The sequence below is a fragment of the Haematobia irritans genome, chromosome 5 (genome assembly GCF_050003625.1).
Source record: "Haematobia irritans isolate KBUSLIRL chromosome 5, ASM5000362v1, whole genome shotgun sequence".
NCBI lineage: Eukaryota > Metazoa > Arthropoda > Insecta > Diptera > Muscidae > Haematobia > Haematobia irritans.
In genome coordinates, this window is record NC_134401.1 from 62249270 (window position 1) to 62262257 (window position 12988).

The 12988-nt window shown below is 36.4% G+C and overlaps 1 protein-coding gene across 1 annotated transcript in view; it reads right to left on the bottom strand.

Annotated features, from left to right (window-relative positions):
* The window catches only part of shot (dystonin-like protein short stop), a 272625-nt gene extending 260132 nt beyond the window's left edge, over positions 1 to 12493 (bottom strand). Inside the window, exon 1 of the mRNA XM_075310682.1 lies at positions 12185 to 12493. The gene's annotated coding sequence lies outside the window, so the exon portion shown is untranslated. The remainder of the gene's footprint in view (positions 1 to 12184) is intronic.
* Positions 12494 to 12988: the final 495 nt, after the last annotated feature.

Consider the following 12988-nt stretch of genomic DNA (forward strand, 5'->3'; position numbering starts at 1 on the left):
GAAAATATACTTGATTAAAAAATTAATTGATTTCTTCGGTGCATCCAATTTATTAATTGGTTCAACTAAATTCAATTCAATTGATTTTGGTCGCACATAATTGTGTGACTTTCAGAGATAGTATGTCGTATTTTACTATACGTCAAAAAAGTCGTAAACCTTCACAAAATACTTCGTTTTTGACAATATAAGAATTTGTGCAGTATACGTTTTTTAGAAGCATTTATGTCTTACTTTTTTATTACCTTTTGTTTTCTTTTTGTAAATTCAAACTCGAGGTCAAATTTTTATTTTCTGTTTTATTTTTTTATAATTCGATATTTCGATCTCTTTCTGAAATCATCGACGGGAATCTATATTGTTTTACTTTTTTATTTTCGAATGTTTTTTTCTTATAAAAAATGGTAAGAATGTGCTAATTTCGCCCAGAACCGATATCATCCAACCAGTTGGATTTCATATTAAAATTGAGGTTATTTAAAAAATTGTTGTAGCTTAGTCGGATTTTTGCCACAGAAATTTGAAAACGCTTTGCATTCAAACGTTTTTCATATTCCTGAAAATTATGCAAATGGCTTTTGAGTATACATTTAAAGATACATATTATTATAAAAGAAATTTAAAATACTTCAATATGACGTTTTCATATTAAAAATAGTTTTTGAAAACAAATATAAGGACCCTGTAAGTATTTTTGACATTTACTATGTTTTTTACGTTTTATACAGGTACCCTCAAAAAAAAGTTTACTTGGATCCAAAGATTTTGACCTTCCTTTAAGGATTTTGGCAAAATATTGCTACTCGGATCATCTCTGGTGACTTTAAACAGGTGTCCTCATATGGGGAAAGAGGGCGGTAATGGACTAATTGAATCATGAATGAAAATCGATTCAATCACAGTATAATAATAAAACATCGAAATTAATATGTGTTGTTCCAAGGGAAAATGTACTGACTCAATTTAAAATTTAGTTGATGCAATTAAGTAATTTTTGTATTGAATATAAATTGTCCCTAATCATTTACACCTTTATCAGACTATTTTTTTTTAATTTGTATAAGATTTAATTTACTGTATAATTGTGATATTTTTGCATTTGTATTTACTCTATTTTCTCCAACATTTGAATCGGAATCACCTGAAATTCGGAACGTACTGCAACTGTTATTAAAAAATGTTCCAAATCTTTTATGTTACAATATCGAATCTGGGAACCCTAGATTGTTTATCCCAAATTATCAAATGAATCGCGAAGTAGGTTAGGTTTAGGTTAGGTTAGGTTAAAGTGGCAGCCCGATTAAATTTCAGGCTCACTTAGACTATTCAGTCCATTGTGATACCACATTTAACTAAAAGTACCTATTACATATGGGCACTTCTAGTCTTAACCACTGAACCTTCTCTATTATTTACTTTTGTGGAACCAACCAGATTGCTCCAAAAACATTAACAAACTGCTTAAGTTAACGTTTTCCATGTCAGCCAGTAATCTAAAGCTATATGCTCCTAAAATTCGCTTACGCCTTACACAAAAAGCAGGACACTCACACAAGAGGTGTTTAATTGATTCCTTTTCCTCCACGTCATGACAGCTTATACAATAGTCATTATACTTCGCACCTATAGTTTTTGCAAATTCGCCTATCAGGCAGCGACCCGTTATAGCAGATATTAGGAGTGCTATCTGACGCCTTGAGAACACTAGCATATCTAGTGTGCGGTTTAAGTTTAAATGGGGCCATATTTGCTTGGTGTCGTTACAACCCTTGCAATTTTCCCATCGAATATTGGCCATCATAACAGCCTTCTCACGCAGTAAGAGCTTGCAGGTGGCCAGAGGCATACCAACAGATTCTAGTTCCCCTGGAATATGTAAGGTAGTTCCTAGCCTTGCTAACACATCTGCTTCACAGTTCCCCGGTATGTTCCTATGACCAGGCACCCATATTAGGTGAATATTGTACTGCTCAGCCATCTCGTTGAGAGATTTGCGGCAGTCTATGGCCGTTTTTGAGTTAAGGAACACAGAGTCCAAGGATTTTATTGCAGGTTGACTGTCTGAGTATATATTAATGCCAATATTTGTTGGAACATTACTTCTCAGCCAATTCACCACCTCTCTTATTGCCAATATTTCAGCCTGAAAAACACTACAGTGATTAGGTAATCTTTTCGCTATTCGAATTTCCAGATCTTTAGAATATACTCCGAACCCCACTTGTCCATTCAATTTGGAGCCATCAGTATAGAAATCTATATATCTTTTATTCCCCGGGGTCTGTGTACACCACGCCTCACTGTTGGGAATTAGAGTTTCAAACTTTTTGTCGAAAAGTGGTTTTGCCAGGGTGTAATCCACTACGTTAGGCACATCTGGCATTACTTTGAGGACCGAACTATGACCGTACATTTTTTCCGACCATAGCGATAGCTCGCGCAACCGCACAGCCGTTGTTGCAGCTGACTGTTTGGCCAAAATGTCTAAAGGCAATAGATGTAGCATGACATTAAGGGAGTCTGTTCCTGTCTTACTAAATGCGCCTGAGATACATAAGCTCGCCATACGCTGAACTTTATCTAAACAAGTCGGTTTCTGAAGCGCCGGCCACCAGACTACAACACCATATAGCATTATAGGTCTAACCACTGCCGTGTATAGCCAATGCACAATTTTTGGTCTTAGTCCCCACTTTTTCCCTATTGCCTTTTTGCACGAGTACAAAGCTACCGTGGCTTTTCTCGCCCTCTCTTCAATATTAAGCCTAAAATTCAGCTTCCTGTCCAAAATAACGCCAAGGTATTTTGCACACTCACCAAAGGAAATTTCAGTACCCCCTAAGGAAATGGGCCTAACCGTGGGAGTTTTGCGATCTTTGCAGTACATGACTATTTCTGTCTTTGCTGGATTTACACCAAGACCATTATCTTTCGCCCATTTCTCAGTCATCCGGAGAGCTCTCTGTATAATATCTCTGATTGTGGATGGGAATTTTCCCCTGACTGCTAGCGCCACATCATCTGCGTATGCCACTACTTTTATCCTTTCTTTTTCTAGAGAAAACAAAAGGTTGTTTATAGCAACATTCCAAAGAAGAGGTGATAGAACTCCTCCTTGGGGTGTGCCTCTGTTCACATACCTTTGTATGTTTGCTTGCCCTAGTGTGGCTGAAATACGTCTCTTCATTAGAAGTTCGTCTAACAGCCTAAGTATACCTGGATCAACATTCAGAGTTTTCAGTCCATTTAATATCGAGCTCGGATGGACATTATTGAACGCCCCTTCGATGTCTAGAAACGCCACGATTGTGTATTCTTTGACAGATAGTGAGCTTTCAATAAAGCTGACCAGTTCATGCAATGCGGTCTCAGTAGACCTGCCCTTCGAGTATGCATGCTGTCGTTTCGAGAGCAAACCTGAATCCACGCTAGTTCTAAGATACATGTCTATCATCCTCTCCAGGGTCTTAAGTAGGAATGAGGATAAGCTGATTGGTCGGAAATCCTTCGCACTCGAGTGAGAGGCTTTTCCTGCTTTAGGTATGAAGACGACTTTTGTTTCCCTCCACTTTTCTGGAATATATGCTAAGTTTACACATTGTTTATAGATCACCGTCAACCAGGGGATAATTCTTTCAGCCACTGCCTGTAACTCCGCCGGAGTAATTCCATCAGGTCCGGGGGATTTGAATGGTCCAAAGCTATTTAAAGCCCATTTTATTCTAGATTCCGACACAATTTCCTCGATAGGAAATGATCGCTGAGCCTCTGTTACACCGCCGGAACATGGTTCAACCGTCTGATTTCCAGGGAAGTGTGTGTCCAAAAGTACCTCCAACGTCTCCTCACTGGACGTTGTCGGAAATATGGTCTTTGAAGTACGAACAGCCAATCTGAAACTGATGTAGCGATGATCTGAGAAGCTATGTTCCCTCAAAACTTGCCACTCAGATATCTTATCATTCAGTTCCGGAGAGGTCAACGTTACGTCCAAAACCTCTTGTCTGTTCCTGGTGACGAAGGTTGGTGCATCTCCCTTATTGCAAACTACCAGGTTAGTACGCAAAATAAACTCTATTAGCGACTCTCCCCTTGCATTAGTATCACTACTTCCCCAAATACTATGATGTGCATTTGCATCGCATCCCATAATGAGTTTTGTCTTTGTTTTTAGTGACTCATCAACTAAGGTCTTAACGGCACAGGGTGGCATATCCCTATCATGTCCCATGTAGACCGAAGATACCCAATATTTGCATGTGGATATCTCTAGACTGGCTACGACAGTGTCTGCATTGCTCAATGAAGGAAGCAGAAACAAGTTTAGTTCGTTTTTAGCAATTATACATGCTCGATTTATATCGTTACCGGTATTATGCAAAAGTTTGAAACCCGGAGTGCTTAATTCACAGATCTTGTTCTTATATATGTATGGTTCTTGAATAAGAACTATATCTATGTCTCCTTTCATCAGGAGAACTTTTAAGGCAGCACAAGCGGCCTTACAATGGTGAAGATTTATCTGGAGGAACCGTAGAACCATCCAAATTTTCAACCACCGTCACATCAGCCGCTTCAATTGAGTCATCAAGGGCTTCCTCTTCACAGATCTCGGTGACTCTCGCAACAATCCGCGGTTCAGCTTTGGTGAGGCTTGAGCCTGTAGAAACTTCCCGCATATGATTTTCGCCATAGTCTGCAGGTTTTATGTCTCCTTCGGCTTCGCTAGGAGACTTTTTCACTGCTGACTCTACCGGAGGCTTGTCCGTTTCGGTATCCTTTGGCTGATCGCTTTTGTATACCTTCATATGGATATCATGAAAGCCATAACTTACGCGTCCTTGGGTCTGGGCTAGATGTTGCAGCGACTCTATGTTTAATATAAACACCGCATGTCGTCTTGGTCCATCCACCTCATCCAAACGACCAACCTTCCAATCGGCGGTTGGAAGATCTGGGTTACATTCTTTTAGTCTCTCTAGTATTGACTCAGGATCAGGAGGGTTTGCCGGTATCCATGCATGTGCTCTAGGTTTAGCCGGTATGTCTTTTTTATCGACTAACTCCAAAGCGGCTCCTTCCCAAACTTCACCAATTAGCATCAATGCAGCTTTAAAGCAATCCATAGGCCTCTGGTCTGCAAAAGCTATTAACTTATATCGTCCTTGATACCATCCAGCATCTTGCCGTCGAGGACTTGGTCCGGGAAACTTTTTTCGCACCTCTGAGTAGACACCAGACATCGCGTTCTCAATTTCCCCCCATTTTTGCCTTGGAATCATACCGTCCAATGCTCCTTTATTAATAATAGCCATCACAAGGCTGTCTTTTGCAACTGAGGCAAACGATCTTTGATCCCGTTTAGAGGATGGTAGCTCATCCGGTGATCGTTCCCTTTTTCCAGCTTCAAGAATTCCTTGAGCCCATTTTAAGGAATCACTTTGCTTAGCCGACAACGTGCTTGGGTCGACTGATCCTAATTTCTTTAGGATAAACAAAGCATTTCTTCGTTCCTTGAATCTCTTTCGAGAGGGATTGCCTCCTTTTGATGTCGTCACCTTAGAAAAGGTTCGACTTGCCAAAATGTCACCGCCAGTCGACCCGTCTACAGGTCGACTAATTGGGCCTGACTCTTGGTCGCTGCCCAAATTTATAACTTCAGTCGTTACCCGTCCACTGGGCCCTGAAGTTAGCAACCCAGTGGATGACTTTGAATTTCGCTGCATGGTGGTTTAGTATTTCCACCACACGTGAAATTCGTAATAAGTACTTATTACGATGAAATCCTCCGCTATTAGAAAACACGTCCGTTCAGTTCAACGGTTGAATTTAGATCGCGAAGTAATAACAAGTATATACGGCCGTAAGTTCGGCCAGGCCGAAGCTTATGTACCCTCCATCATGGATTGCGTAGAAACTTCTTCTAAACACTGCCATCCACAATCGAATTACTTAAGTTGCGGTAACGCTTGCCGATGGCAAGGTATCTTAAAACCTCCTAACACCATCTTCTAAATTGTATATAAGTCCATACGTGGTATATATTAAATCAAAAAAGATCGATCCAATTCGTATATAATTCAGTTTGACAAAGTAGACATACAATTTTGACAAAATTTTCTACAGAGATAACATTTTAACAAAATTTTCTATAGAAATAAAATTTTCACAAAATTTTCTATAGAAATAAACTTTTGACAAAATTTTCAATAGAAATAAAATCTTGGTAGATTATTTTTGGCTCGAGTGGCAACCATGATTATGAACCGAATAAAATTTGAACAAAATTTTCTATAGAAATAAAATTTTGATAATGATGAAAATTTTATTATGAACCGAATAAAATTTTAACAAAATTTTCTCTAGAAATAAAATTTTGACAAAATTTTCTATAAAAATAAAATTTTGACAAAATTTTCTATAGAAATAAAATTTTGGTAGACTATTTTTGGCTCTAGTGGCAACCATGATTATGAACCGATATGGACCAATTTTTGTGTGAATGGACCAATTTTGGTATGGTTGTTAGCGACCATATACTAACACCACGTTCCTAATTTTAACCGGATCGGATGAATTTTGCTCCTCCAAGAGGCTCCGGAGGTCAAATCTGGAGAACGTTTTATATGGGGGCTATATATAATTATGGACCGATATGGACCAATTCTGGCACGCTTGTTAAAGATCATATACTAACACCATGTTCCAAATTACATCCGGATTGGATGAAATTTGCTTCTCTTGGAGACTTCGTAAGCCAAATCTGGGGATCGGTTTATATGGGGGCTATATATAATTATGAACCTATGTGGACAAATTTTTGCATGGTTGTTAGAGACCATATACCAATATCATGTACCAAATCGGATGAAATCACATGTGGTACATTTTTCATGTACTTCTGTAAGGTTCTGGTTAATCTTATCGAAATTCCATTTCAACCACCATAAACGCTGTAACGAGAGTTGTAATTGTTGAAACATCTAGACAGTACAGTAGTTTCAAAACTGTCAAATTTCATTTATCTTATCTCACGTTGTTTCTATATTTTAATCAAATATGTTGAGTCAACATTGATGACACAAATTTTTGTACTTTTTTTTTAGAGTAAAATTACCTATTGTAATTGAATACGAGTTTTTGTTTGCTTTGATTATTAAGAAATAGAGTGGCACATTTCAAAATTTCACAGTTCATTTGGAATAGTAAATACCAAAATTAAATCACATTACATTTGCTATAAATGTAATATGATTTATTTAATATTTGGATGTAGTAATACGGCCAGAACATCGTGTAAGAAGACTTAGATCAACTTTCTTCAGACTTGAGAAGTAATTAATGTGAATGCGCTTGCAAAAGGGAATAGGAAAGCAAACAAAATACCACCGATAAGTTACTTTGAAAAAGTCAGTAAACTTTCGTTGCGCCCGCAATTCGCCTGACAATATTCATCGATCTGTTGAAAGTTATTGTGAAGAAATTATATTGATTTTTGTAGAGGTGATGATCGTAATAAGTCCTTTTCGCTATAGCTCGTCACAACCCTCTGCCTCAACCCCACCATGCGGAATATGGTGTGTACGCTATCCCTACGTAATGGGCCCCACGGTCAGAAGAGTTTGGGAAAGTGGGCTTTGGGTCTAATAAGTTTAAAAAATCTTCGAAATAATGCAAAGTATCGAGTAAAGGGTAGGAGATATATCCTTATTTATACAATATTTATTAAAATTTTCTTTTCTCGAACTATGGGTTGCTCTATCATTAGAATTTAGTAACGATACATTGGTCTTCAAATAATGAAACTATTAACACTTTATACATAAATAAGGCTTCCCAAAACAACAACCATATGATCAAAAACTTATAGAACAACAAATTTTATAAAAATGAAGGTTTATAAAAATTAAATTAGCATTGATGAGAAGGCAGAATCAGCCATATGTTTTCAACAGAATTTTATTAAGCGATATCATTATTGGATGCCCAGCAACTAAGGGTGGTTTGTTGGTGTACAAAACTGATATAACCACACACCAGCTGTTCTGACCGATATATGATGCTCAAAACATTTGTTAATAACAAAAAAAAATACTACAAAACAAAAAACACAGACAGAATTCTTCTAAGATATTCCACTTGAAGAGAAAGTAGTGTGGATGAAGAGTACAACCCTTTAAATTGATCTTAATTAAGCCAATGGAAAAAAGGAAAATGGCGATAATAATCTAGCAATGGCCCCGTATTATTGTTCCTTATATACAATAACCTTTAGTCGACATAGAAGGCAAACAAAATTTTCTTTTCAAAAAACTGGATTTCCTTTTACTTTTCTAATGTGGGAAAACTAGCGTCGTAAAATGACTTTAAGTGATCTTACACAGTTAACGCATACACCTAACCCAAACAATTTGAATTGAAATGGAAGGAACAATTGAGTAAAGTAAAGAGGGGAAAAGTGGTGTGACTAGAAATTAAATCCACTTTTTATGCAGGGTCTTAAATAGAAATAAACCTAAACAAAAACACAAACACAAATTTCCTTCACTATGACATATAACATCATCTAATTGTCTCTGAAGGATAGCATTTGTTTTTGGGAATTATGGAAATTTATTAGGACACTACAATGAACTGGGTTTGGCTTATTTGGACTAAAGAAATACGTACGGTAAAGAAAGTGTGGGGAAGGCGGCACAAAGGAGTGACACCATCAACAAAGTAATGTGGAAATGAAGTACATTTATGTGAATATGTACATGTGAAGTCATGGACATGCAACATAAGAAAAGAAAAATTCACAAGCCCACATTACCCTACAAATAAATTGTGTATGTATATATGGATCTGTTTTATTTTTCATACTGGCCATTATTTGTAGGAGATGGCTAGGGGAGAATGTGTAAGGTTGCACTCAGTTTTAAGTTGCATGTTTGAAACGTATTCATTACTTTGCGTTCAATTCTATCTACAGTGGTTACATCAATGTTCAAATGAGCTCATCTTATTTTTGGATTGCTTCACATATTGTGTATATGAATTAGTATAAGGGAATTCTCCAGAAAAGGAAATCCATGGGCGCTTATAATCTTTTGGGAAGTGCCAATTACGAGAGGTTAATTTTAGTGTGATAATATATCAAACATATCATCAAAATTGCTCACTTTTCAGGTATGCCCGATTTTTAAAGAGTCCAATTTGTTGAGAAGTTTCATTGCTTATCATTTATTGATATGGCAGTAATTAAAAGCATCAATTACATGTATATTGTTCTTCGAAAAATAAAATAATCCTCAAAGGATACAAAATAGATAATCGAATTTCCGACTAATTAATTTCACATTTTTTAAAAACGTATCCAGTCGATTTTATATGATGGTCAAAATCACTTTTACCGAAAAAGTCAAAAAGCAGACTTAAGATAAAAAGACGAATATTATACTACTATTTCTATAGTAACTTCGAATTTATATGTAGACGACATATTTTTTTAATTATTGGATATAGATAAGAATATAAATGTGTGAAATTCGGCCATTTTCAATAATTACTAAGGGTGATTTCGTTTCGCAAAATGTATGATACCCTGGTGTTACACTACTTTTTCCCTCATTGTCATGATGTCATTTCAAAGCTATTGAAAATTCATAATATTGTGAGGGATACAGGGCTCAGTCCTTCAAATTAGGCAACCAATTTGAATTATGTTGTACATTTTATTCCAATTGAAACCGCCATAAGGTTAAAGCGTTTACCGGTTTAACTGCAACTCAACCGCAGGACCGGTACAGAGATAGTTCCTGCTTGGCGATTGGTCACTTTAAGGTGGCGACTTCACAATTCCCCAAGACTGCGTCCTGGCCTTAAGAGGTCGGCCAGGACTCAATCTTCATTTAGAGCATTCGTATGGCAGCAGAAATAAAGAATATTGTTTAACTAGAGCATAGGTACCAGTTTAGTGAACCAGCAACTGTTTATATCATTTGATGGTTCAATTCTTTAGTATGGCTCTTTGGAATGGGATCGTCAATATGGAAACTACCTTAATAAAAAGAAATAAATACCCGAACAGTTTTTGTTATTCAATTTAAATCGTCATCTACGATGACTATCATGATATCAATGGCGATGTAAAGGATTATTTATGGTCATAGCTATTGTATTGATAGATTTTATCCATGGAACGTGTGTATGTCATTGGCAATTTCTTAACCCTTTGACTACCGATGTCCACCTAGGAGGACATTCGAAAACGACACCAAACTCTATTTCCTCATTTAGTTTCGATTTATTCCTCGATGTTTTTTTAAAGTAGGGGCTTTAATCTAAATAAGCTATAAATATTTCCATATTGGTGAGCACTAAAGTGCATTTTTATAAACTTCTTTAACAATAAACGAAAAATACGAAATTTTGTGTAAATTTTTCTACTGTATATCTAGTAAATGGACATTCGTACAAAAACTATAGCTTACATTTTTTCGGGTTATTGTTTGTATTTTTTCTCACACGTCGATAAATGTAATAGGTCAAAAAGCGCTTATTTTTATAGAGCTATTTCGTCACAATTCCAGAATCAAGTTTTCAGAACATACTCATATAGCTATAGAAATAATTGAAGTAGTTCCTCAGAATTACAATTTTTATTCTACATGCTGTTAATACAAGTAAAAACAGAAGAAAAATTAAAGTTTGTAACATTAGGTTTATTTCGGTAGTGAAAGGGTTAACTACATATCTTCAGCTTTGCTTTGATTAAACCTACGGTAATGGCATTTTAGATGTTTTCGGTTAATTTTCTACGCAAATGCAAATCTGTTGATAAATGTCTGTTGAAACTTCACAATTACTTGCGTCTACCATACACTCAAATATCATGTGTTGAACAAAATATATATCTCTCACAGACCACAATATATGTATGCCCAGATAAAAAGGAAGCAGGTGTCTTTATGTTTCCAATAACTTAGAACCTTAAAATGCGAATAGCGTAAACAAGTATTCCCTACATTTGAGAATTTCTTAAATTTCCAAATTCTCTCCAATGGTCGATGTTTACCATTTTGTGGTCACTGTATCGATCTGTTTTTGTTAAATGCACTTTTTTGTTGTTGTTCGAAGATACTATGGATGATGGTTGTTGTATTAGTAGCAAGCATGTATTTGTGAACTTGGTTCTCAAACACAATTTATAAGCAATGCAATTTTTCCTCTTGGCTTTCGTATTTTTTGTATTCGCTGTTTTTGTTTTTTGCATTCATTTATTAGTGTAGTTGTGATAATGATGCCCCATTGCAATAGATCCGTGGATGCAGTTGTTGTTGGGGTTTCCACAAAACAACAATTTCACAGTTAATTTTCACAACAACATCATAGTTTTCAGTTTGCAACCGCATCATAATCAACAACGATGGATCTTTCTAACAAGCCAGGCCAATAGCGGTTGCAACAACGATGTCAAGCCGTCACTCACACACACACACACAAACAAAAAGCAATCGGGCCCAACAAGCTAGCAAGTTAGTAGTGGGAAACTATAAACTAAAAAAAGTATACAATTTTCATTCCAACCCATATTCCATATTTTTCCCTCATCTTTCTCCGCCTCTGTTTTTCCCCTCCATCTACTACGAATTCAAGCAGGCATCCATCCATTCAATCATGGAAATGGCAGAGAAAGAAATTCGTACTGTATTTCTGAGTAGTTTTTTTTCTTCACTTTTTTGCACTTTGGATGCATGTGTGTTGTTAGTGTTTTTGTTGTTGGTCATAGTTGCATTTGGCTTGTTCAATAGTTCTTTTGCGATTCCTTGGAGGAATGGGACTGATAGGATTTTTGCATAAGATGCACATTTTCTATACTCAAAACGTTGTTGTAATTCAAATAAAATAGATTATCAAATTATTGCCACCACTCAATAATCACTGTCACACACTTTTTTGTTCATTCTCTTTTTCCATTATTGCTTCACGTCTTGCCCTCCCGCTCTCTTTTTCCTTTTTCACACTAAACCGGGAGAACAGAGAGAATGCATGCACTTTGAATGAACCATGATAGCATTTTGTTTATTTGACTCACATTTTTGGCTTGGTTTGCAAGTATTTTCTTTTCTTTAAATATTTGTGCAAGAACTCTTGTAGTTTCATTTGAACTTTGTGCTGTATACTATTTTATTTTTATTACCATTTTCCGATTTCCCGTTTCTTTGTTGATGACATAAATTTTTCTCTATTCAAGTATTCCTTTTTAAAGGAAAAAGGAACACCAACAAACACCAAAAGACAGCACTTATTTTTTGTGTGGGTCTTTCCTTTTATTATTTAACGCACAAGTAGGACAAAATGAAGACACTGTATTCACTAGAGGAACACAAACAACACTGGGTTTAATTATTTTATACAAATTAAACTAAAAATTATTTAATTCAGTTATATTTTCTTAGAATTTCAATGCGAAGGGACGACGAGACTCTGAGTACATCCGAACGACCGAACGACCCGGTTGATTTGTTTGTTGGTTGCGAGTGTGACAACAAAATACGAACTGAGTGCAATCCAGTGTTGCCTCTTCACATAGAGAATTTTTCATAAACAGGGCATTTCGTTGTTAAGAACTCGGATCAAAGAAGTGGTGGGTTTTTACTGTGTGGATAATATTGTCAGGGGTTGTTTGGTGGATGGCAAACGGAGAGAAGTAAATAATGGCGTTTTCTTTTCTTATGAAAAATGCGCACTTTTTTTGCATTTTGGCCGGAAAATTTACTTTTTAGGTTCTTTTCTAAAAAAACAGGCAAAAGTGCGAAAAGGCTTCGAATTCTGTTGTGAAAATAGTGCCACGCATAGAGGCAAATTACGGGCATTTTCAGCACTGCCAACAAACGAGAGTGCTGCGATTGCCCTGTTTCCTTCTTTGAATTCTTTTCTGCCCGCTGAAATGATAGCATTTTTTTAGGTTGCTGGTAACATTTTAAAAATGCGCATTCTGTAC